Raw genomic sequence first — 26,986 nt, forward strand, 5'->3', positions numbered from 1 at the left:
TTTCCTTAAGTCCTCCCTGACCTCCAGGTCATAAAGACACTTTTCTACATACATTTCTATTAATTTTTACCTCTCACATTTAGGTATTTACACTCTCTAGCTAAGTATGTTTTATAAACCCTACAGACAATTCTACTCTGTGTTAAGAATCACAATAATCGCGGCAACAAAAGCAAAAATAAACAAGTGGGACTACATCAGATCAAAATCTTCTGCACAGCAAAGGAAACCATCAACCAGTCAACAAAAAGGCAACCTATGGAATGGGAGAAAATGTTTGCAAACCACGTATCTGATATGGGGTTAGTATCAAAAAAATTATAAAGGACTCATACAACTAATAGCAAAAAATAAACAAACACGCACACACGCACACACACACCAAACAATCCCATTTTAAAATGGGCAGAGGATCTGAAGGGCCATTTTTGCAGAGAAGACACCCAGACGGCCAACAGACACGTGAGAACGTGCTCACTCATCATCAGGGAAATACAAATGAAAAACACAATGAGATATCACCTCACACCTGTTAGGATGGTTATTATTAAAAAGATAAGAAATAACAGGTGTTGGTGAGAATGTGGAGGAAAGAAAACTCATCATGCACCGTTGGTGGGAATGTAAATTGGCACAGCCCGTGTGGAAAACAGCACGGAGGGTCCTCAGAACTGCCGTGAGATCCAGCAATTCCCCTTCTGGGTATTCATCAGAAGAAAACAAAAACACTAACTTGAAAAGATAGATGCATCCCACGTTCACTGCGGTATTGTTTACAATAGGCAGGATGGGGACACAGCCTAAGTGTCCCTCGGTGTGTGAACGGATGAAGACAGCGTGGTAAATATACATGAGGAATATCGTTCAGCTGAAAGGAAGAACGAAATCTTGCCCTTTGAGACAACACAAATGGATCTGGAGGGCATTATGCTAAGTGAGATAAGTCAGAGAAAGACAAATACTGCATGACCTCACTTATGTGCGAAATCTTAAAACGAACAGGCAAAAACAAAAACAAAAACTTGAGTTCATAGATACAGAGAACAGATTGGCAGTTGCTAGGAGGTGGAGGGTGGGGGGGGTGGGCAAAATGGGTGAAGGGGGCAAAAAGTACACATTTCCAGTTATAAAAGAAATAAGTCATGGGGATATAAGATACACCACGGTGACTCCAGTTAACGATACTGTATTGCATGTTTGCAAGTTGCTAAGAAAGTAGATTTCAAAAGTTCTCATCACGAGAAAGAGAATCGTAACTGTATGGTGATGGACGTTACCTAGACTTATTGTGGTTATCGTTTTGCAATGTACAATATTTAATCATTAAATTTTACACCTGAAAATAAGGTTATATGTCAATTATGCATCAATTTAAAAAATTGGCAACAAAAAGAATCACAATAATAGAAAAATATAAAAGCCCTCGTGTGTGCCAATGTGTGGGAACCCCTTTCTCCGACATGCCCTTTGTTGCACCCACCACTCACTCTTCCCAGTTCAGCTCTGACCCAGGCACGGACTTGGCATTGACCCAGCCTGGATCTCCCTCCACAGGCAAAGGCAAGAAGCTTCTAGGCCATCTCTTGGCTCGCTAGCACAGAGTATCTAAAAGGCCAGAGACAGAGCTCTGAGCTGATGGGCCAATGAAATGAGTGACACATTCCTTTCTCGTGGCTTTACCAGCCAATACGGGACATGGTTTTGAACTTGGTGAGCTCTGTGCATTGCCAGCAAAAGCTGGACTCTTTCTGCCTCAGTGGTTTCAAGCCGGAGGAGGGCGGTGCTTAGACCTTTCATGCTTGTGTGGTGCAGCTGACAATCTTCTCATATTGCAGTTTTTTCTCCAGGTAACCAAAAGAGCACAGGAGTATTTATTATGGTGGCTCTCAATAGGTGTTTTATGATGTTTGCACATTAATTCTATTCCAAACCCTACATCAGGATTGATTTCATCTCTGATTCTGGAAGCCTTCACAAACTTTCAAGACAAGCCCCCAAGTCCCCATCTGGAAACTGCTTTAATGAGTTCTTAATCAGCCCACTACCTGAAGTGTCTTACGGACTTAGTATTACGTGCACCTGGCTCAGTGCCTAGCGCACAGTAGGTACTCAGGAAAGAGACTTCATCAGCGGAGAGTTGGAACTCTCGGTTAAAACACTTCCTTTATTAGAACCAATGTCACGTATTAAACTCCAAACTCCATGTGTATGCGGTAGGGTTTTCTAAACTTACTCCAAGGGTAGGTTGTCTCAATATTAACTATTCTCTGGTTCCAGACCTGAAACCCTCACCTGGACAGTTAGATCCAATGGGCTCGGAATGGGGCTGAGATTCAGCAGGCAAAACAGTGTTCTCTGATGAGTAATGAAAAGTACAGATACCACCTTTGTAGAGTTAGAGACATAGTTCACGCAGCTGCATTCTCCTCATTCCTGTTCTCTTTGGTTTTCTTTCCAAATCCACTAAAAGAAGGGTCTTCCCTTGAGCGTTAAGTGGTGACAAAGCGAGTTGAATCTGATGAGTATTCCTGTAGCATCCTGTGTTTTTTATGTCATAATATTTCTCATTTGGATGCAGGTCCGTGAGATCAGGCATATTTCAGTCTTTCCCTAACACCCGCCGTAATGTATGGTACAAATTAGTGATTACGTAATAGTTGTTGAAAATAAACATTTTCATTAGTTTTCTTTTACCCCCAAGAAGCATTATAAGGAATTGTTTCCTCTCGGCATGTTAAAGCCTGGTCACAGATTTCCCAGGTATATTCATAACTTTCCAGGAATTAGCAATTCTAATTAATTCTAATTCAGTAATTTTGACATCAGAGTTTGCATGTGCCACCGGGATGGCCGAGTGGTTAAGGCGTTGGACTTAAGATCCAATGGGCGTGTGCCCGCGTGGGTTCGAACCCCACTCCCGGTATGCATACTTTATGCGAGATAAAAATTCCCTCCTGGGGAGTCGGTCCAGTATTGCAGCTGGGTCTGAGTTTCTATTATCCAACTTGACACACTCTAATCAGTGGATTCAGATAACCTACATGTGACGTCATCGCTGACATGTTGGTGTTAAAATCCACTGTCTCGTTACCCTGTTTTCTAGGTGTTCCTTTCCTTTATCTTTCCTCCTGTCTTTGACACTTCGGAGCACTCTACGTGATTCAATTTTGTCTTCATTATGGCCTTACTGTTTGTCTTTGAAGACAACCTTGACTGGTTTCCCTGGGGTTTCCTGCACCCAGCTGCAATGAACCCAGGTCCACTTTTCAAATGGCATCATGCTGCTTCTCGAGGGGCTCCGAGTTTGCAACAGCGGGCTCCTGCCTCCTCTCTCCTCTGTTGTGTGTTCTCCGTCCCACGCCTTGGCTCTCCCGTACATTCCACAGCTCATCAGCACGATTGCTTTATGCAGCCGGTCGTATTTAGAGTGATTCAAATTGGGAAAAAATATTCCTTTTATGTACCTTCTTCACGGGGTAGCCACCTCCTTGGATATTCACTCTTTCTTGTGTCTCTGGGCTCGTATTCCTTCTCCCTGAATTCCTCCTTCTCACGACGCCTCCTGTTGCGCAGGTCTGCTGGTCATCCGCCCTTCAGATTTTGTGTGTCTGGGCAGACCTTAATGTCTTCTTCATGGTTGAAAAATATTTTTTGCGTGATAGAGAATTCATGGTCAAGAGTTTCTGTTCTTTTGGGGTTTTGTTTGTTTTGTCTCTCATCACTTTCAAGTGTCATTCCCTTGTCCTCTGGCATACTTAATTTCTGGTGAGAAGTCTGCTGTAATTTTTATCTTTTTCAGCTATATATAATATGTATTTCGTTCTTTGACCGCCTTCAGCTCTCTCTTTTATTTGTTTTCAGCAGTATGACTATGAGGTAAATAGAGTCCCTCCCACCCCAACCAATATAAAATGCTTAGGGTTCTCTGATCTTGGAGCCGGGGTTGGATGAATTTCATTATCTTGGGAAAGTACTCAGTCTTTATCTCTTCAAATATTTTTTTCTATTTTTTTCTCTCTTTCTTTGCCTTCTGGGATTTCAACAATAAATATATGAGACTATTTGGCATTAATCAATAACTCTTTAATGATCTTTTTTTCCCAGTCTTTTTTTCTTGGTGTTTCAGGCTGGGTAGACTCTACTGACCTTCCTTCAACTGCCCCTCAGACCAGAGTCTCCTGGGGAGACATTAAAGGCATTCTTTATCTCTGTTACTGTGTGTAGGTTTTTTAAAAAAATATTTAGCATATGTATTTGACTTTTAGTTTCCAACAATCTACTGAAATTTCTCATCTGCTAACGTACGTGGTCCATTTTTCCACTGGAGCCTTTAACATAATAACCATGGGTACCTGAAATTCCCTTTTTGACAGTTTCATCATGTGAGACACATCTGAATCTCATTTTGCTGCTTTTTCTCTTGGCAGTGAATGGTTTCTTCTCGCTTTTATGAGCATCTCATAATTTTTCACTAGCTGCTGGACACAGTGTTAGGGCTGTAGCCAGTGAGGTTAGTAGTATCTAAGACAGAGACTGATACGTCCCTTCTACTAGGCTATTAATGTGTCAGGTTGAATCAATTGAAACAGGAGTTGAGATATGTTTGTATTTTATCGTTGCTATACTTTCCATCAGAGCACAACCGGCTTCAAATTCTTTTGGCTCTTCTTTGGGTTTGGAGTGAGGCTTAATATCTTGCTTTTTCAATGTTTTTGCTCTACCCTCAGCTGTATGCCTTCTCTGTACAAGTTTCAGAGAGGGCTTCTCTCCTTGGGTTTCTTGCCTTCCCCCAGCGCTACACTTCTGTTTCTTGATAACTAGCGCTCGCTGGTCTAGGGGGTCGTGTGGGAGGCTTGAGCCCCAGTCTTCTTGTGCTCTGTGATCCTGGGGCTCTGGGGTGTGACTTTCTCAGTCAGCCTGCTCGCCCCCCACCCCCCACCCCCCGCAGCTGACATTCTCTAATATTCTGGGCCCAGTATGGTTTTCTGACACTCCCCCGGGGCAGAGATTTTTATTCTTTGATGCTTTCTTTAGTTTCTAACCGTGTTTGCTGTTTCTCTGTCAGTGTTTAGGAGTTTTGCGGTTGCCAAAATAAAAGCCCGGACTACTGACGGAGGCTTTCTCTGCACTCTTGCCCTGCCCCCGAGAGTGCTCAGTGAAGTGTGGGTAACCACCCCCCCTCCGCCCATCCAAACACTGGTCCCAGGGGTCTTAGCCCCCTGCTGGCCAACACTTGGGTTTCAGCAATTCACTACGAAATGATGAATTTTAGCTGGACTTTTCTGACCCTCTTGCCTGGAGGCCCCATCTGCATCCCACTGCTTTTGGGTGAGACAGTGCTCATGTCCTATCTCTGCTGGAGGCAACTGTTTTCCCTAGATTGCGTACTATCGGGTCGCTCTGAGACCTCAGCTCTTCATGGATTCACAGAAACTTACAATTTTTTTAAATGATCTGGATTTTTGGTTGTTAGATTAGGAGCAACAGTCTTTCCAGCTCTATTCATGTTAAGTGAGGGCTGGAGTCCTCTAGGATTTTAATCTGAACATAAATGACGCCATACTATTCATTGCCTATGATATTATTGTACTGATCTTTTGCGAATCCAGCATGATAAGAAATCACAGTAAGTCAGAGATAGATCTACTTATAATGATGGCGTGGTAAAAATGAGCATTTGATGTCCTCTATCCAAAAATCCACTAAAAAAAGAAAGAAAGGGGGGTGTTTTTTACAGCAGAAACACACAAGGACAATCATAGGAAAGTAAAGGGTGGCACCCAAGTTTTGAAAACCAAATGGCAGAAGGACTGGCGAGATACACGAGGAAAGGTTTGTTTTAAGCCAGAATTGGGAAAAGCTGAATAAAAATACAACCTCTCTTGTGAAAACTGACCTCCTAAACTTAAAAAATTGGCAGCTGCAGGGATTTATATGTAGACAGTGAAAGTAAGAGTGAGAATAGAATTTGGCTGAATGTCACTTGCAAGGAATTTAGAACTGCAGACCCTCTCCCTCAATTTCAAGATATTGGGGGGGGGGGGTACTACCCCTCCAGACTGTGGCAGGACATCTGGAGGATAATTTCATTGAGAAAAACAGAGGCTCACCTGCCTGGAAGACACCAACAAATTGGAAAGGTGTATTCCATGGTACAAACCAATGGGATTCTATCTTAACTTGGCTCCGATTCATAGTCAGGACTATCCTATCCTGCAGCACACTAGAAGGTTTGTTTCTGAAAATCTGCCCAGCCCGCTTACGGACGCTGATGGGGAAGTTTCCCAACCAACTGGCCCAGCCATATCAACCGGAAAAGAATTTCCCCTTTAAGAGCTCCACCAAATGCTCTGAGCTTCTGGTCAGGCAGGAATTGGAGGGAATGGGCCTAGATACTGCCTACTAAGTAAGGGTGAAGGTCTCAAGTTACACCTGGCCTTCTCCAACACCACCTTCCTTGCTGGTCAAAGGTGGGGGTCTGAGCTGTCCACTGGGTCCTTTCAGATGGTGAACGGGAGGGTGGGGGTATTGGGACAGTGTTTCCTGCGGTGTGTTGCCGGAGTAGAGTTTTCCTGTCTGAAAGTTGTCTGTCTTGCTCAGCTGCTCTCTTCCTGATCATTTGGCTAGAGAGAGATGGCTTTCCTGTAATTTCCTGGGTGATAGGAGTGTCTTTGGTCCTACTGAGGTGCCTCTGGCTGGGCTCCTGGTGGCTCCCGGATGAGGGTCACCAGAAAGACCAAGCCATGATTAGAAGCTGGGAATGCTCAGCCCTGCCCCCAATTCTCTTAAGAAGGGAAAAGGACTGAAAATGGGGTGTGTGATCAATCACATCCACATGATGAAGCCTCCATAAAAATCACCGAAGTGTAAGATTCAGAGAGCTCTAGGTTGGTGAACTCAACTCACTCAACTCACTTGAGTTTGTACCTCAATGTACTGGGAGGGTGACCTCCCCCCGGCTCCCCAGGGACAGGCACTCCCGTGCTTGAGATCCTCTCAGACCACACCCCACATGTCTCTCCAGGTGCCTGCCCAACCGTTTCCTTTATCAGACCCTTTAATAACCTGCTAGATGTGTGTAAGTGTTTCCCTGAGCTCTGTGAACTGTGCTAGCAAATAATGGGAAGGCGCTCATGGGACCCTCCAATTTGTTGCCAAGTTGGACAGAGTTGTGGGTAACCTGGGGCCTACAACTCACCTTTGACATCTAAAGTGAGCACAGTCTCATGAGACTGAACCCTTAACCTGTGGGATCCGACACCAGCTTCAGATAGAGAGTGTCAGAATTGAGTTACACCCAAGACATCCAGCTGGTGTTGAATTGCTTGGTGGGAGGAAAAAGCCCACACATTTGGTGACCACAAATGTAAAGTGTTCTGTGTAAGTTGTAAAGGAGACACGCAGGAGAAAAACAGTTTTTTTCCCCCTAACACACTTCTCAGCCCAAATTCCTCCTTTTATTTTTTCCTTTTTTTAATTTAAATTTTATTTAGTTAACATGCAGTGCCATATTGGTTTTCGGAATAGAAGTCAGTGATTCATCACTTACATACGATGCCCAGTGCTCATCACAACAGGTGCCCTCCTGATACCCATCACCCATCCAGCCCATCCCCCACCCCCCAACTACCTCCATCAACCCTCAGTTAGTTCTGTATCTTTAAGAGTCTCTTTATGGTTTGTTTCCCTCTCTTCTCTCCACCCCCCCCCCCCCGCCCACCACTTCCCATCTATTCATCTGTTTTGTTTCTTAAATTCCACATATGAGTGAAATCATACGGTATTTGTCTTTCTCTGATTGACTCATTTTGCTTAGCATAATACACTCTAGCTCCATACATGTCATCGCAAATGGCAAGATTTCATTCTTTTTGACGCTGAGTAATATTCCATTCATCAGCCAACGGACATTTGGGCTCTTTCCATACTTTGGCTATTGTTGCTAGTGCTGCTATAAACATGGGGGTGCATGTGCCCCTTCGAATCTGTATTTTTGTATTCTTTGGGTAAATACCTATTAATGCAATTGCTGAATTGTAGGGCAATTGTATTTTTAGTTTCTTGAGGAAACTCTATACTGTTTTCCAGAGTGGCTGCACCAGTTTGCATTCCCACCAACAGTGCAAGAGGGTTCCCGTTTCTCCGCATCCTCGCCAACGTCTGTTGTTTCCTGTATTGTTGTTTTAGCCATTCTGACAGGTGTGAAGTGGTATCTCATCGTGGTTTTGCTTTGTGTTTCCCTGATGGTGAGTGATATTGAGCATCTTTTCATATGTCTATTAGCCGTCGGATGTCCTCTTTGGAAAAGTGTCTATTCATGTCTTCTGCCCATTTCTTCACTGGATTATTTGGCTTTTGGGTGCTGAGTTTGATAAGTTCTTTATAGATTTCGGATATTAACCCTTTACCCAGTATGTTGTTTGGAAATATCTTCTCCCATTCCATAGGCTGCCTTTTAGTTTTGCTGATTGTTTCTTTCTCTGTGCATAAACTTTTTATCTTGATGAAGTACCAATAGTTCATGTTTGGCAAATTCGTCTTTTTAGACAGCTTTTTGAAAAGGGATCTGGGCCTTAAAATGTTTTTCCTTGTAGAGGCACTGAAATTTTGACAGTAGAGGGTGCTGGAGAGGCACTGCAGGAGGAAGAGTTTTGCTTCGGTTCCCGAAGTTCCTACAGCCCTCAGCCTGTTCCAGCTCTATTGTACTGACTTCCAAAAAAGTGAAGGAAGGAAATTGGATATTCACTGATCCATTTACAAATAATTATTGGACATCACATATGGTGACTGCTCCAGGATACAAAAAGAATTAATTGTAGTTGTGGGGATCACACAAAATCAAAAAGGGTTTCCAGTAACTGCTGGAGCTCTGATTACGAGCTCTCAAATGTAAAGTCATAGATCAAGGACAAAATATCCAATTATTGCAAACCAAATCACTGATAATCTCATTGCATCGGGGAGAAGCATTGTTGTCAGATGAGAATTCTGAATTTTTTGCTGTCCAGGTAACAGTTTATGGTGGTTCAGTCACGTGCTATGAAGAGTGATTTTTCATGGAACTTTTTACACATGCCACCCAGTCTTCCTGGCTCTTCCTTGAAAACTTCTGTTACTGCCACCTTCAGAAGTTGCATCTACGCAGTAGACGTCAGGCTTTGTCTTCCTCATTATACAGCAATTGATTAACTCAGGTTTCATCAAGTATAAATCCTACAAATGGTCTTCAACAAAACTAGGACTAACATTTTCCAGATGACGAAGCCTGTAGACAGAACCTCACCAAATTGCCATCCACAATCTGTGTACTAAGCAGGCTCTTTAACCAGCCCTCTTGCAAAGAAAAAGAAAAGCAGGTAAAGAAATATAGTAACGGAAAGGTTTCGCTTTCACGCACTAGAAATTGCTTTTGTAGAAGAGCACATTCATTTTTTGAAGTAAAAACCAATTTCTTTGGAATGTGACACCCCCCACAACCCTGGCAAAGTGATGGCACTTTACTGATATTACCACATCCATAACCACAAGAAGGTGTGGGAGTTAACAAATGCCATGTAATAAGTAATTTTAATTTTCCAAGTAGCCGTATTTAAAAAGTATAAATAAACAAGTGTGATTGATTGTAACGTTTTTATCCCAAACATTATTCCATTAATAAGGAATTGCACATTCTTTCTTTTTTGAATTAAGTTTCAGAAACATGTGCTAATGGCTATTGTTTTGGACAGTGCAGCTCTAGAACATTCTGAGGGAAAACAAAAAACTTTTCTCTTCTCAGCAAAATAATCTCAGCTGATGCTTTTATGGGGAAGAGGAGTTCCCAACCTGCAGATTAGAGAAAAGAAAAGAAAAAGCCTGTTTCCTCCTTTACGCCCAATAGTGTGATTATTCTACGAAAGGCCTTTTTGTTTGTTTGAGGGGGAGGTGGAAATAGACTTCTTTCTAAAACAAGCCACCACCACCAACATGAAATAAAGTATTTGGTGATAGGTACACGTTTAGAACAAAATCTTGAGGAAAACGAAAACTGAGGATGGAAACGATCGGTTCCCTTAACGGTAATTAGCTTGGTTAAAGCACAGCGGAATAAAGCCGAAGTGGGGATTTTCATCTCCGTGGAGGAGCTCTATTTTTCTTTTTTCCATCCTCTGGTGGATGGATGTCCCCCGTCGGTGTTGGCTGCACAGAGCGGGTAGAGGAGGTGCCACTGCAGGGGTGGTCTGCGGGACGGTCGCGCGCGCACCTCTCACTGACGGGTCCCGGGCTGCACCCCAGGAACCGGCGTGGAATCCGGGGAGCGAGACGCAGAAAGCCGGGTTTTCCCCCTTCCGTGGCTTTCCGGCGCGCTAAACTTTGAGGAGCACCGACTCTAGAAGCTCCCAACCCCTTAGACCATCCGTCCCTCCTTCCCGCCTTGTAATGCGCTTCCAGCCCGACGGCCCGTGTACCTGTCGAAGGAGGTCTGGACGCGTGGCAGGGTCATTCTCCGCGCCAGCACCCGTGACGGCGCACGCCGTGCCACCGCGTTTTTGTGACATAAATCCGTGCGTATCCGCAAGCCGAGGTGCCCGTTGCTTGTTTGCGCCTTCCCCGCCCGGTCTTCGGCCTCTCCCCTGCCCCGGCTGCGGGGTCGAGCGCGGGAGCGCGTGTTCAGGGAGGCGCACCTGTTTGGGGAGACCCCGCCCACGGCCGCCGCCCCCTCGTCTCCCGACCCCCTCCCTTCTCTCTCGTCCGGCCCCCTTCCGTCCCGGACCCTTTGCGACTGCAAAGTTCCTGAGTCTCAGCCTGCCGTGGTCAGGCGGCCGCGCCGTGGATGACCTCGCGGGGCGCGGCGGGGACAAGGAGGCTCAGTCGCTTTCGTGCGTGTTCGGGGCGGGGGGACCTTTGCGGAGAACGCAGAACTGAGGGTCCACGGGAGGCTCTGGTTTCGTTCGTCCGCGGCCGCGTCTTTCTCGGTTCCACATGTCTCCGGTTGACGTCCCTTCTCTTTCCTCCGGGCCGGGGACGAGGGACAGAAAGTGTGCAGGAGAGAAAGCCCGAAGAGGGAGAGCCCTTGCCCAAATGGGGGACAACCTAGTGAAGAAAATACTGGCCAATTTGTATTTTTTGACACTTCTTTGGTTTTCAAAAATTAAGGTATAATTCACATACCATAAAATTCACATGAAAGTGCACAGTTCAGTGGTTTTTAGTATATGCAGACTTGTGCAACCATCGCCATTATCTAATTGCAAAACATACTCATCACTCCCAAACACATTCTGTCCCTTTCCACCCGGTTCCCCAGCTCCTGGCAGCTACTAGCTCTTTGAATGTGCCTGTTCTTGACATTAAACAGAAATGGAATCATACAGTAGGGTCTTTTGTATCTGGCTTCCCCCCCTCCCCCCCCCCCCCACTTAGCATGATGCCTTCAAGGTTCATCCAGGGTGTAGCATGTACCAGAACCTCATTCCTTTTTATGGTCGAATGATATTCCCTATTTGATCTTCGAGCTGTCTTTCCAAAGATCCTTCAGTCAGCTCTCTCAGTATCAGCAAAAGGAAGCAGGTGAAGAGGAAAGTTGAGAGGAGAGACAATTCCAGCATCCATTCAGACTTGTTGGAGAGCCCCGGCTGGGTGGCGTGGCAGCACTACGTGAGCTCAAGAGCCAGACCAGAGCAGGTGCCTTCCAAAGGACTAAAAATCTGTTTCTCTTACCCACTTGAAGAACTTACACAGAAAGACATTCTTACCAAAAGAAGGGAGGAAAAAAGAGAGGAGGTACGAGCCAGCCAGGAGTCGAACCTAGAATCTTCTGATCCGTAGTCAGACGCGTTATCCATTGCGCCACTGGCCCCCTCGGCTGCTGTGTGTCAATTATTCATTATTCATCGGAATCGTCGAGCACGCAGTTGCTTCGTGATGCAGGCAGAAGTGAGTTGAAGAAAGACCTGTGGACTCCGGCAAAGCTGACTGACGGGGTCTTTGTGGTTAGCTTGTATAAGTTACATCCCCTGAAAATAGTTGCGTGTATGAAAGGGTTTTCTGCCTCGAAGCATCACGTATGTGACAGGATGACTGGTGTTTGCATTTTTCCATCTACGTGCTTGCCTGTTTCTACTTGTGAATGTTCCGTCAGCTTACGCAGCTGGTTCATGGCTCCGTCAGCCATCTCGTTTTCTTTACGTGCTTAACACTGATGCTCTGTGTGTGGCTCAGTCATAGCGAGCCATATGATGTAAAATTTTGATACCGTGAAAAACAAAGTGGAATAAAATACCTTATTTGAGTGATGAATCATATGTTTCCACCTCACCCTCTGAAGACCTGTAACTCAAGACGGAGAGATACTTGCTGACTCTATGCTGAGAACAGACATTCAGAAACACCCACCCTCCCCAATTAGGCCAAAGGCCGGCAAGAATTCAACAAAGGTAAATGTTTTCAGAACCAGATTCACACAGAAGCTTCGAAGTTTGGGTTTACAGCTATAAAGTGAAAGAATACCAGTCACCATTACGTAAAACAGCTGGGTATATTAAAGGGCTCAATACAGGCGAAATAGACACGTGGAAATACCAAAGTATTTCTAAGTGAGGGTGGTGCTCTCCCCTGAGAGCCAGAAGCATGGGCGCCGGGGTCTCAGGGTGCCTTTATGCAGACACCTGGCCCACTGGGTTCATTGCCTTGGCCCAGTTGTCACTTTCTCTTTGCTTCGATTTCCTCGTTTCTATATGATGTTTTAGAGGGCAGATGACACACACTCATGGATATTTCTTTTTTTCAATTTTTTATTATTTTTAAATTTTTTTAAAAATTCACATCCAAATTAGTTAGCATCTAGTGCAACAATGATTTCAGGAGTAGGTTCCTTAGTGGCCCTTCCCCATTTAGCCCATCCCCCCTCCCACAACCCCTCCCGGAACCCCCAGTTTGTTCTCCATATTTATGAGTCTCTTCTGTTTAGTCCCCCTCCCTGTTTTTCTATTGTTTTTGTTTCCCTTCCCTTATGTTCATCTGTTCTGTCTCCTAAAGTCCTCATAGGAGTGAAGTCATATGATTTTTGTCTTTCTCTGACTAATTTCACTTAGCGTAATACCCTCCGGTTCCATCCACGTAGTTGCAAATCTCATGGATATTTCTGATCCTAGAGCTTTGTGTTTCCCACCAGCCTGCGTTAGGTCCGGCCCCTTCCCTCCACTTCCCTCCCCTCCCCTCCCCTCCCCTCCCCTCCCCTCCCCTCCCCTCCCCTCCCCTCCCCTCCCCTCCACTTCCCTCCCCTCCCCTCCACTTCCCTCCCCTCCCCTCCCCTCCCCTTCCCTTTTTTCAAATACCAGAGAACTCTTTAAGGACGTTTACCTACATCTCTACTGTCAGCACGAAGACTTTATTCAAGAGTTTTAAAAACAAAATCTCCTGTCTTTGCCCCTGGGGTCTGCCTTCAGATTTTCCAATCTCACTACAAAGCAAGCGGCCCTTCTGAGCGCTAAACCTCAGGCTTCGCTTCCTGGGTCCGTGGAAGCGGTGCCCGCACCCAGGGAGAGATTCAGGGGTGCGCGGCTCAGACCAGGACGTAAGGGTCCCAAACACCAGAGTGGTGCCTAAGCCAAGGTGGGGGGAACCAACACAGCCCTCTGGTTAGGTAGCTCCCCGCTCCCCTCCTACTTCTCAGTTCGTGGAATAAGATGAGAAGCTGAGAAGACTGTGCTTTGTGAGAATTTCATCCTAGAACTTGGATAGAAAAAGCACCACAGAGCGCTGTGAGCAGGATTTGAACCTGCGCGGGAGACCCCATTGGATTTCGAGTCCAACGCCTTAACCACTCGGCCATCACAGCCTGGCACGCGGGCCTTTGTCTACAAAGAAACACACGTTCGTGCAAGGCCCTGACTGCTGCAGTCTGGTTGCTTCTGCGCCTTTGGCCTATTTACTTTGAGTGGACGCGACAGGAAACCATGCCCAAGCCCCTGCATCAGGCGTCTCCACTCAGCACCCCCAGCCGCCTTCACGTCACCCCCATCCTGCCAGGCCCCAGGCTGCAAAATCTCACCTCTTGGAGAGGAGGCGATCTTCCAGCATTGCAAGAATCCTTGATTTTCAGACTTTTTCTACAGTCTTCATGGATTGCCTGGTTGGATTCATAGCTGGTAGGAAGTGAATTAGGGAGCTGTATTATTCATGCCCAACCTCCTATTTAATCGTGCTCTCCATGGAATGTACTCTGCCTTGTTGCCCGGAGGGCAATCTGACAGGATCTTACCAACATGTCAAACGCCCACACCCGCGGGTCCAGCATTTCCACAAATATACCCCGTAGACTTGCACACACGACAGACCATATTGTGCTGAAGTTTATTCTCTGTGGCATCAATTGTAATAACAAGATTGGGAAAAACCTAATTGTTCAGAATTATTTATTTGGATAAATTATGGCCTAACTCCACAGTGGAGTGCTATGCATATTTCGAAGAAAACGAGAAGGGTCGTTATGTACAAACACATATTTTAACATAAAAGCGACCGTCAGAGCAACCTGCATCCAGTGTTACCATTGGAAATCTATTTGTGTTAGAGCATACATAGATTTTACACAACACATCCCTCAGGATGACAGTAGTCATTTGAGGGGCTCATGGGCAGGAGGCAGGAGGTGCCCACAGGCCACTTTAGGCTTTGACGCACCTACTAAAAAAAATGAAAAGCTCAAGAAAACACTATGAACGAGGAGGTGGGGGACAGAATTGTTTTTCCCAGAGGCCTCCTCTGGAAGGGTGAGTGGGCCTTCCCTTCTGGAACTCAGCGATCGAGGGCTCTGAGGGAGGCCTCACCCGGAGCACCAGAGGGAGCCAATCGCCATTCCAAGTCTGTTGAGGAGGCTGGGGCCACAGGAAGAGGGCTCTGGAAAGTGTCCTAGGGGCACGGACACCTGGAGTGCACACCCTGGTTTCCAGGCCCGCTGGGGAGTGGTCTTGATTTGCTCTAGGTGTTCCGGGAGAAGTGGAGAAGTCCTGTCTCCACGGTGCAACCTTGGACTATTTTTTCCCAATTCACAGAGTTCAAGTAGCTTAAACTTCCTCCTCTGGGTCTGGGAGTACAATTTCAAATATCTGTAGGGTGCGTGTGCGTGCGTGTGTGTGTGTGTGCGCGTGCGTGTGCGTGTATTTTATTTTTGCAGAGAAAGGAGTATTTTCTGTCTGGGCCTGCATGCAGTTCTCCTTACAGCGTAATTTCCAGGTGTGGTTTTCACTGGGAAATCCTCTCGTGGCAAAGAGCACTGAGTGGAGGAACTGTGTGGTGGCAATCTCTAGTCTCTGTCCCCAGCTTTGCCATTTAACCAGTTCACAGCTCTGCAACAGACCCAGGACCAACCCAAGGCTGGCCACGGGGCAGTTTCATTGGTTTAATTTTCAGGGCCTTTGGCAGAACCCTTTGGAGGCTCAAGTTGTCTTGGGACGAACACGGTGGAATCCAGCCACAATTCAAGTGTCTTTTGAAATGTCTGTGGTTCTTTCTCAGCTAGATCTTGATTTTCCCCTAGTCCTACTCTGCCAAGGAATTCAGATGTCCCTGAAGAAAAAAAAAAAAACAGAGAAAGGAGGCTGTTTGTTAAAAAGGACCCATCCACAAGCTGTCACTGCTCACCCCTTCCTTCCTGTCTCCTCCCCGGGAGTTTAATTTCCAAATTTCTCAGACTCTCGGTGTCACCGGGAACCTGCCGTGTTCTTGTCAAACTCAACGTCCCCCAGGAGATGTTCATTCTCTCTCCTCCTGGACTGACTCCCCAGCCCAGAGCCCTGAGAAGCTGAGCGGGTGTGGAAGCTGCTGAGCTGGGAAACAGTTGGAAGAGAACGTACTGGTAAATTATCATAATTTTCTTTAAAGCATCTTTGATTTTAAAGTTTGCCAGAGTCCTGCTCAGTCAACTTCCTTTCTCAGTTTCAGGAAGAAGGGGGAGAAGGAAAGAAATCTTAGAAGATGGCTCCTTTGGTGCCTCTAAATGTCCTCAGCTGACAGCTGAGACCACTGTGGGACAGTGGGTCCGAATGCCTGCAGTCAACTCAGATGACTTCCTCTCAAGATGTTTTGGTAACTCGTTTCAGCGTTAGTTTTAGCGTCACGGTTCAGTATCACTTCTTTGGACGATGTAGGAAGAAAGATGTTTTTCACAAGAGAAAGGAAAGAAAACTGAGGCGGCCAGGAGTGGATGGTGACTGTAGCCCGACCTGTGACCCCTCGTGTCACTGGCCACCGTGCCCAGGAGGCTCGCATCAACTTACTCTGCACCAAACCTATTTGAAGTCAGAAAAGGAAGTGGGTGTGCAGGGGATTGCTGTGGACTATGTGTGTTCCTCCCAAATTGGTGCCTTGAACCCTAATCCCCAACAGGGTGATGGTACCTGGTGGTGGGGCCTTGGGAGGTGATGGGGTCACGAGGGTAGGGTCCTCAATAAAAGAGACCCTGGAGAGTTCGCTCACCCATTCCTTAAGGTGTAGACACAGAGAAAGACTGCCCTCTATGAGCCAGGAAGCCAGGAAGAAAACTTCACCAGATTCAGAATCTGCTCCTGCCTTGAGCTGGGACTTCCCAGCTTCCAGAACTTCGAGAGGTACATGCTTGTCGTTTAAGCCACCCAGTCTATGGTGCCTCTGTTACAGCAGCCCGAGTGGACCACGACTGGGTTGGAGACACAAAGGAGGCCCACAAGACCGAGCCAGTTCTGGAAAGGCACACCCGTTCGCCTTGTGGTCGGTTTGCAAAATATACATTTGCCCCAAATGTCCATGTGTCAAACAAGAATCAGCTTTCAACTTTACGGCATGGTAATGTGGGTGAAGGTCTCCATGCCTAACTTAGGCCGTGGGATCGGAGTGTTGATATGCCCTGAGGTGGGGTAGACAGGGGTGCTGCTGGCTGAACCAGCGGAAAGTCCACTGCTTCCGGCGGGTTCGACGGTCAGGCATAGAGAACACAGCACCAGCCCTGCCCGCGGCTGCACACTAGGTGCCCGCGTTAAATTTCTCCACGGATGAAATGGCGTCTGGAATCGCACGCGCAATGGGAACAACCCCTCGACGACACTGACAGTAGCTTCTGTCACCCTGCACGAGCGACCTCTCTTCTACGACGACAGATACAGATACAATCACAGAATAGCGAGACGGAGGGAGTCTCTACCCTGTAGCTTTCTAGTCCCCGATGTTGGCACTAACCTCTGTGATCCCTGCTGTTGCTTCACTGTTGTCATCGTTAGAGGAGTTTCTAGTGGCTTCCACTTGGCCTTTCCTGCCATCGTAGCATTCACTCCATGAGCCATGGAAGTAATATTAAAGTTACCGCCTGGAACTAGGGAAATGGGTTCAGGGAAGGTTTTGGGACCCACCATGCCCACAGCGAGACAGATGGGAAGCAAGACTTCACTGAGTCCCTGTCTTGCTCGGTGGGCAGCCATGATGCTTTGTATCTCTAGGAATCAATACCAGCTCGGAGCCATTTTCTAGCAATCCCCAAAATCCCACTTCCTTTTCCCTAACGCACAGTCACTTTGGTAAGTGGACACAGGTCCTTTTAGGAAAGGCTCGGAGGAAGAACAGGAGTGTACATTTTTGTCTATGTGCCAGGGTGTTTCTCAAGGGACACTGGACTTCTCTGCCTTCAAAACCGGCTCCCGTCTGGGAGCTCATACAAACCAAGTCCAAGGTCTACGTGCGTGCGGGACTGCTTTCTGGGGGGACCTCTAGGCCCGTAGATGGCCTTTCCTCTGTGCACACTTGGAGAGAGATTTCCAGTGTGTCTTTGTCTTCAAGCAAGGACACCAGTCCAGTTGGATGAGGACCCCACCCTATGACCTCATTTAACCGTATTTACCGCCTTAAAGTGCCTGCTTCCAAACACAGGCACATTAGGGGTTAGGGCTAGAACATGTGGATTTTCAGGAGACACCACCGAGTTCGTGACAACACCCATCCAGTCTTTGGCAGTTTATTGCCAACATTTGGCCCCTATCACCCTGGGCTCCAATCATCTCTGGTACATGTGGGGATTCCAGGTCAGGGTCAGCAAGGCCCCCCTGTCATTTCTGGCCTATGAGGAAAAGCCACCCGAGAACAACTCAAGGATCCTGAGGCGCTCCTCATGAACTTACTTCTCACAACCGGGGTGAAAGTTGGTTCCCCCCGGAGAAGCCCATGACAAATTCCTTCTAGAATTTCAATCTTCTTAGGCCTTGGGTTTGCTCTCCATACACGGAGGAAATACTGATGTTTCAATTTCATTCTGTTGGTGCACCCTACCTTCGGGTCCATACATTAATCACGTATGAATTATAATGTTTTAATTAATGAAAATTTGGAGCTGCTCCCAGGCCCTTGAGTTAAAACACTGAATTGGATACCTGTGCCAAGTAAGACTGTGTCGGTGAGCTTGTGTGATGCAGCTTTATTTTCCTGCCACCTTGATCCCGTCCACTCGAGAGCCATTCCCATTCAAACCTGCCAGGGTCCTGGCAATATAAACTGGGAAAATCATGCAGTTATTTTGATGTGTGCCACACCTCCTCATGGGTCACACTTTGTACTTGACCCTCTGGGGTCTCAGAAAAGGAGAGAGGTGGTCGTGACAGATCCGGGGGAGTATCAGCCGAGCTTAGCAAGACAAGGAGCTCAGAGAGGCCATTACGAATACCTCAGACAAGAGGACACTGACCTTCAGGTTGGGGTAGGAAGCTTCTACCAGTTACTAGGGGATTGTAATCTGGAAGCGGGGCACAACGTCCCTAAATATGGGTGAGAGATGTGAGGGTTCCCCCTTCTAAGCTTATTTCATTCCAGAAAAAAAAAAAAATCAAGTCTTCGATATTTCTAATCTGTAGCAAAATCGCTGACTCAAACGCAGACCCACGTATCACTAAATTATTATGCAATTTACTCCTTGCCTTTTTCACTATCCTACCCTTACCCATTCCCCAAGACAGACATTTACCTTTTACCTGAGTCGGTTCGTTTGTATTTGAGTCTGTTCAGCTTTTAACAGTGAACTTAGATTTGTTCTCGGGCTGAGAACATGGTCTCATCAAGAGCAACCGTGGCATTACATTTTGTGGCCAAATATTGCCCATTTGGTTGGCATAATAGCGTGCGTCCAGTTCAACTGTGATAGAGCGTGAGACCCAAGGGCGAGATGACATAACCTAGAGACGCTTGTCTCTACCAGCTGTAAGTTTGGGCAAGCGACAGTACAACAAAGATATCGTGACTCTATGACTCTGTAAAGAAGACTTATTACGGACTCCGAGTTCCTTGAGGACAAAGACTTCTTGCATTTGCATTCCGCGCCTGGGATGGTGTTCCCTAAACATTTCACCTCCTTTGTGGGTCCCAGAAGCCTGGTAGCGAGGTGAAGCCACACGACTACTTCTACTCAACTCACCTGCAAAGGAAGAGGCTGGGGCAGGAAGCGTCCGTGGCTTCTGACCATCTCCTGTGCGCAGGCCGCTCAATCCTGGTTCCCAGAGTCATTTTCTGTCACCAAGAGAGGCGTCCCCATTGCAGGGACAGAGAAACAGGTGTAGACAGCATGGGGTGGTCTTGAAATCAAATTCTCCAGTTGTAATCATTTCTTAATAGGTGGAAGTCAGATCATTATGCTGTACACCTTAAATTCATACGGTGCTGTATGCCAATTCTATGTCAAAACTAGGAACAGTTTTTAAAAAATAACAACTTATTAATTCACCCCCCCCCCCCCAAATTCTCCAGGATGATGCAAGAATTGGGGTCCTGGGTGAAGCCTTTGTTTGGTTATGGCGGTTTTCTTTTTTCATAAATAGAAAGAAGAGACAGAAATGCACCATAACAACAAACATTTCCTGGACAGGCCCATGCAGGCAAAAAAAAAAATCTTAATTATGTGCAGTCAGAGGCACAAACACGTGAGGCAACCCACAGCCGTTTCCGTAGTGTAGTGGTTATCACGTTCGCCTCACACGCGAAAGGTCCCCGGTTCGAAACCGGGCGGAAACAACTATTTTCTCAAAATACGCTTGACTTCGGGGATTTCAACTTCCTTGTTATTTCACAAACAACATAAAAACCAAAGGGTCGCCCCTGCCGCCCGCTCCCCTCTGCAGCCCGGGGGTGAGCACCCCCGGAAAGCGGGTAAGAAGGGGCCGAGTCTGGGTGTCCAAGGTCGTGCGCGCCCCGCGCTGCACCTGCTGCAGACCTGGCGGCCGGTTCTCTCCCCGGGAGCCCTCTCCGAGCCCGAGGGCGCTCGGAGTATTTGTCCCGTCCCTTCTCAGCACTTGGAGTTGAGTGTGCCCGCGAGGCCAGCTTGAGAGGGCCGACCCAGGACAGAGCCGTGCCAGGTGGAAACGAACAAACATAAACCTGAAATACAAACTGAATACTTCCAACACATGTGTATTGTTACATTACCATAAAAATATGAAAAACAAGTGTTTGTTTGAAATTATATTATTCTATTTGCTGCTCTGTTACCTGAATACTGTTATTTAATCAAAACAATGGGACCAGTTAAAAGTGGCAATTGGTAGTTAACAGCAGGACTTAACAAATACACATGTGAGAAAACATAACAATAATTTTATGTTTCTGTCCTCTGATAGAGAAACATAAACTTCTTATGGGGTATTTAAGTTGTGCAGACGATGTTATTGTGTATGCATAAGATACATACGTGTAATATTTTTAAAAAAGATGATTACAATAGGACAAATTAAGCAGATGATCTATGTTTAATAAAAACTAACAACATGTTTGTTTTTTTTCCTGTCCCATAATTCTGTAGGTTATTTTTACTCTTTGTTTCCTGTTCCAATAATACTTCACTGAACTGCCTGCAGCCTTTAGGACATTCTTCTCTTCTTTGATGTAGTGGTGAAGACCGGTTAAAGAAAAATCACTTTGACGTGCAGCTCTGTTCTTCTCAAGCCCACATGACACTGTCCTTTGTGTCAGCTCAGTGTGAAGACATCCAACTAAATATCCGCTCGATAAAACCGAGCCTGGAATCCTTGGGATTTTACTGAATACCAATCACAGGTTCCTGGACAGGTGGGAATTCCTTTCCAGCTCTCCAAAAGTGTCCACCTACTTTACAGCTTGTTTGCGTTCACCTGCTGGTTCTCATCAGGTTTTTCACATCTATCATATCATATCATATCATATCATATCATATCATATCATCTCCACGTCAAAAATTTCTACACAGCCAAAAAATCTCATTGTTTCTGCAAATTCTGAGAAACTGAAAAGTGGACAAACCCCTGATGGATGAAGGCTTCACTATCATAGTGAATAAACCACGCCCCTGTGAACAGGAGACATGGTGTACGGGCTGCGAGGGACATTTAGCAGGTATCATCTTTTCGTTGTTTAATTTTTTTAATGTTTATTTGTTTTTGAGAGAGAGAGAGACAGAGACAGAGCATGAGTGGGGGAGGGGCAGAGAGAGGATCCAGAATGCAAAGCAGGAGCCAGGCTCCGAGCTGTCAGCACAGAGCTGGACGTGGGGCTCGAACTCACAAACCGAGAGATCATGACCAAAGCCGAAGTCGGACGCCTAACCCACTGAGCCACCCAAGCGCCCCTCATCTTTTCGTTTTCTTAAAATTTTTACAACTTTAAGAGACAGAGTGGATGAAGGGCAGAGAGAGCGGGAGAGACAGAATTCCAGGTAGGCTCCGTGCTATCAGCGTGGAGCCTGATGGCAGGACTCGAACTCAGGAACCGTGAGATCATGACCTGAGCCAAAACCAAGACTGAGCCACCCAGATGTTCCCTTTTCATTTTCTTTGGTAAGAAACTTGTTGGCTGAATTTGCCAAAATTTACATTTGTGCTGTCAGCTGAATATGCAGATCAATGAACGAAGCCTAATTTTTATTTGGGCAACAGATCATGAGGTTACAAGTGATGTGGGCCATTCTGACTAGTGGATCCAATAACTGGGTATCTTTGATAGGACGGGGACGAGGAACTATTTTCACACACAAAAAATTACCGAGACCGGGAGGGAAAAATCGTATTTCATTCAAGGAGAAGCACGTAAGCCAAGAGCTGCATCTCTGAGCGTCTTGGTTTCGTTTAGCGATCATCTGGGAGGATGAAAATTATTTACCGGTCGTGACTGTTAATTTTTATGTTTCAACTTGAATGGGCCATGGTGCCCACGTATTTGGTCAAACATTATTCCGGTTGTTTCTGTGAGGATGCTTTTGGATGGGGTTTACATTTAAACTGGTGGGCTTTGAGTAAAGCAGATTGCCCTCTATAATGCAAGGGAGTTTTGTAAAATCAAGTGAAGTCTTGAGTAGAAACCAGGGCTGATCTCCAGTGGACGAGAGGGAGTTTTGACACTACGGTGCCTTCGGATTTCATCTGCAACATCAGAACTTCCCGGTTTGCCAGCAGATGCCTTTGGGCTCCAACTGTAACCCCTTCCTGGGTCTCTGGTCTGCCAGCTCCCCTATCAGATTTTGGACCCTCTCAGCTGCCACAATCACGTGAGCCAGTTCCTTACAATGAATCTCTTTCTATATATGTAAACGTCCTCCTGGGTCTGTTTTTCTGGAGAAACCTGACCAGCATCCCAGTCGGTATTTTAAAGTATTGAACTTTGCAGGAGTCAGTAAACGGCACCTGTTGCAGGTTCCACAGCAGCGTTCTGATCCAAGTGGTCTTTGGAGAGGTGGTCGTGCTCCCCCTGTCCACGCAAATAAGGGGTGTCTTTAACAGCACAAGACAGTTCACAGTCAAAGGTGCCAGTCAAGGAGCAGCAGCGTCTCTGGTGTTGGCGGGCGGAGCGGGGGGGGGGGGGGGGGCGAGGGGCGGGGGGCGCGCAGGAACCTCTGTCCCCTCCTTCGGCGGTTGGAAGTCGCTGCCCTTCCCTGGTGGTCTCCGTGGAAGGCAGCTTGGGAAGGGGGTCCGTGGAATATTCATATTCTCAAAGGGACATAAGAGCTAGAAAATCTAAGGCGCACTGATGGAGAGGAGGAAAAGACTAAGGGATTATTGCAGTTCATAATAATGACGTCAATCTCTGCTCCAGAAATCTTATGTTTGCTATCACAGGATATACACAAACACATGTAAGTCCATATAGGATAATAGAGACATAATACATGTATAGTGTAAATAAATAGTAATATGCTATGTTATGAATTACATATAAATTACATAAGTATCTTATTGTAGTCTATTAATAGCAATAATAATATAAAAGTTAATCAGAGTTTCTGGGAAGAAGATGTACTTATCTCTGTCCTGTAGTTGCTAAGTGTAACCAACCCCCCTGGACATTATGCATAAAATAAACCTAAGAACCTGAAAGGTGGAGAAAGGAAGGAGACTGGCTAGGGACCCTGGGGCCAGAAGAATGACACGATGGCAGGCTCCCTATTTTTGTCTCACGCATCCTAGACTTGGAGCTAAATAAACTGGAAGCCTGAAATACCAGTGGGCACATACAGAAAATTCTAACAAAATCTGCCCTCTCCGGCCAAAAGGCCATCAAAGGGACAGCCTAGCAAGACAAAACACTTGTAGACAATAACTGCTGACCTCTAGCCACACATCACATTCCACTGTAGCCTTACCAGTGCCTGGGGCAGCAAAGGCCAAGCAGGAAGCCAGGACTTGTACCCCCCACCCAGCAGTGTCTCTCCCTCTCCCTGCCTGCTGGGGTGGTGATAGAGGAACCCCGTGAAGAACGGGACTTTCATCATTGCCCAGTGGTAACTGGGTCCTGCCTCCATCCATCTCGGGGCCAGTGGAGACCGCATGGGAGCCAGAATTCTCACCACCTGCCAGCAGAAATAAGATGCTCCCTACCTCTGGTGTCAGTGGAGGCTGAGTGGGGGACCCTGGACTTCTGGATTGCCCGGCTGGCAGTAATGAACAGATGCCCCCCCCCCCCACCTCCCTTGGGGGCAGAGAAAGCCAACTAAAACAGAGTTTAAATAAGAGCCAGAGTCTCACAACACAAAGCACATTAGGTCCAGACGTTAGTTGAAAAACCACTTGTCAAACCAAAAGCTGGAAAAATCTCCAACTGTGTAAAAGAAGACATTCAGCAGAGCGAGTCCAATAACAAGATGTAAGGGATTCAGGGTTATCCGACAGAGATTTTAAAGCAGCCACCTGACAATGCCTCAGTGAACAATTATGAACATGACGGAAACAAATGAAAAATAGAAAGCTTCAGGGAAAAAAAAATGAAAGGAGTACAAAATGAAAATTGTAGACTCGAAAAGCTCAGTGACCAAAATAAAGATCTCAGAGCCTGGGCTCAACAGCAGCACGCAAGGGACAGAGGAAAGAGTGTGTGAACTGGAAGACAGAACAACAGAAATGACCCTTACCGCAGCCCCAGCCAACGAATACGCCATAAATCGCTAGCGGGAATGTAATTCAGCCACTCTGGAAATACACTGGCAAATCTTTAGAAACTAAATACAAAATCACCATGCGACCAACAAGGGCTCTCTTTGGCATTCATGCTAGAGAAATGGAGACTTATGTCCACAGAAATAACATGGGTGTAGGGGAGGAAAAGCAATTTTCCCTCTACCCTTCTAGATTCTTGGCTGAGACCTCCCTGCAATAAAGGACAAATTAGCAAGAGAAAAAGAATAGAAGTTTACGATACGTACGTCTTCTGTATACGTGGTAGTGACACAGTTTTCCCGGGTCTCTCCCATGTACGCAAGAGGTATATATGTTATCAAACTTCTGTTTCTTTTACTTCTGTCAGTCTGTCTTGTATAATGGTGGTGGGAGGGTCTCAGCCAAGAACTGAAAAGACTAGAGGGAAAATTATTTTTTCTCTCCTTCGACTGTATGTGAATGTTCACACCAACTTTATTCATGATAGCCAAAACCCAGAAAAAACCCAGATGCCCTTCAAGGAGTGAATGATGAACCATCTATACAATGACTCAGCAATAAAAGGGAATCAACTACTGATACCTGGAAGAATCTACATGAATTTGCAGTGAATTTTGGAGTGAAAAAAAATTCCCAAAGGCTATATACTATATGCTTCCATTTATAGAACATGCTTGAAACGGTAGAACTATAGAAATGGGGAATAGATTAGTGGTTGCCAGTGGTTAAGGAGGGAACGTGGGTAGGAAGGAAGTGGATGTGGTTCTAAAAGGGCAATCTGAGGAATCCTTGGGCCGTTGAAATATTCTGGATCTTGACTGTTTGAATGTCAACATGCTGCATGTAATATTGTTTTGCAAGATGTTACCATTGGGAAAAACGGTAAAGGGCACCTGGGAACACTCTGTATTATTTCTTACAACTGTATATGAATCCACATTGATCTCAAAAATAAAAAAAAATTAATTAAAAAACAAGTATTTAACACTTTCAGATCTCAAAACGTTTTTTATATTGTTTCACTTGCTCTCAGCCTTTGTTAAGTGTTTTTTTCTTCTGCTCATCGGCTTGCTGTTGCCAAGTGAGCTCTCTTCCTCCAGGATATCATCTGGTTGCTTCCTGGGTAAAACTTTCACGATAACCAGAATCTAATGTGCAGGAATTTTCACAACCGCGTCCACGTCCGGTCCCACCTTTACTCTTGATAACCTCCTATGAATTCCTCCCCCCACCCGTCTGCACTCGACTGGGCTGATGTGGAACCTGACCGCTCTGTCTTCATTCACAACCAACCTGTGAGTCCTCCTTCCCTCCGCTCAAAGTCGCTACGCTTTGTAGTGTTAGGTCATGTTGCTGATGGCATTTTTCACATCTGGGTACCAGGAATAAGTAACCAATAAACAGAACATGAGTACTCGTTTGCTGTCCCGAAATGATCATTTCAGAGACAGGTTTCTTTGACTTACTGCTCAAGATGCCTTCACCCGACTTTTGTGCGAGCTTTGGGTGGACGATGGGAAATTGCATGGCACTTCCAACTTCTGTTAGGAATGACTTAAGGTCTCCCTGTCCCCGTGGCTTCAGAGAGATTAGTGCACAGGAGAGAATCCTAATGCGAGCCGCCAATTTATATAAATCATACCAGATTTGTTTACTTTTCTTATTTTTCTCATGTTCCTTAGAGGTCAATGCTCCCATTTGTGGGAATTTAGACTAAGCCATGTGAAAAACCCTGTGAAGACATACTAGAAATCTTGCCTAAAACTAATTTGAATATGTGTTCCATTTCCTTCCTTGAGGTTGAAAGAAGAAATTGGCCATTCATTGTCCCATTTGCAAAAACTGGTTGAACAGCAACTTATTGTAGGTACAGTGGGTGCTCTGATGGTGGTAAAAGGAAGCAAGAAAAGTCAAGGAGATGAGGTAGAAATAGAATGGTAACGCAGCTGACGGCGCAGAGCCTGAAGCAGGGCTCCAACCCACAAGCCACGAGATCATGACTTGAGCCAAAATCAAGAGTTGGATGCTTAACCGACTGGGCCACCCAGGCGCCCCTCAACTTGTTCTGATGCCTGCATTCAGACTCCAACTGGCCTCCGCAATTTATTAGTGGTTACAGAATGAAAATCCTGCACTCCACAGTTTCCAAGAGCAAATTGAAGGTACCTTCTCGAGGCCACACTGGGAGTGATTTTTCATACCGACTTTTACATAGACCAACCCTTCCCATTAGCATTTCTCTACAGAAGACCCCACGGTCATCTCCTGACCTCAAAATCCTTCTTTCCCAGTTGACTTCAAGGTTCACATTTTCCTCCGTTGCTTGACTTCTAAACTTGAGCATTCCATAGTATACTCTGTCAAGCTAATCTTCAACATTGCTGGTGACAATACTCTCCAAAATTACAGAAAGAAAGGGAGAAGGGTTCTAACACAGGATATTATTCTCTTTAACCGGATGTGCTATGAACCCAAAATACGGAAGTTTTCTGTGATGCACAGTTTAAGAGCTTTCACTGGGCAACGCTGCTAATCTGTCCTGACCATTTGCATAGAAAATACATCAGCGTCAGACCTGAAGAACAAGAGAAGATCCTTCTTAA

At 46.0% G+C, this 26,986-nt stretch overlaps 1 protein-coding gene, 1 long non-coding RNA gene and 4 other non-coding genes across 6 annotated transcripts in view; 3 read left to right on the plus strand and 3 right to left on the minus strand.

Annotated features, from left to right (window-relative positions):
- The window catches only part of LOC109252608 (histone H2B type 1-C/E/F/G/I), a 490,736-nt gene that overhangs the window by 416,415 nt on the left and 47,335 nt on the right, over positions 1-26,986 (plus strand). The gene's annotated exons all lie outside the window — the stretch shown is intronic.
- Positions 2,841-2,923, plus strand: TRNAL-UAA (transfer RNA leucine (anticodon UAA)). The gene has a single exon. It is a non-coding gene; the product is annotated as a tRNA-Leu (tRNA).
- Positions 11,767-11,839, minus strand: TRNAR-ACG (transfer RNA arginine (anticodon ACG)). Its single transcript has one exon. It is a non-coding gene; the product is annotated as a tRNA-Arg (tRNA).
- Positions 13,739-13,819, minus strand: TRNAS-CGA (transfer RNA serine (anticodon CGA)). Its single transcript has one exon. It is a non-coding gene; the product is annotated as a tRNA-Ser (tRNA).
- LOC109252632 (uncharacterized) lies at positions 14,589-20,250 on the minus strand. Its single transcript, XR_002074095.2, has 5 exons — positions 20,201-20,250; positions 19,409-19,500; positions 18,375-18,495; positions 17,194-17,320; positions 14,589-15,549 (listed from the first exon to the last, which is right to left on the minus strand). It is a non-coding gene; the product is annotated as an uncharacterized LOC109252632 (long non-coding RNA).
- TRNAV-CAC (transfer RNA valine (anticodon CAC)) lies at positions 19,929-20,001 on the plus strand. The gene has a single exon. It is a non-coding gene; the product is annotated as a tRNA-Val (tRNA).

Source organism: Panthera pardus, unplaced genomic scaffold, assembly GCF_024362965.1.
Source record: "Panthera pardus isolate Hobbes unplaced genomic scaffold, ASM2436296v1 HiC_scaffold_17, whole genome shotgun sequence".
Classification (NCBI taxonomy): Eukaryota; Metazoa; Chordata; class Mammalia; order Carnivora; family Felidae; genus Panthera; species Panthera pardus.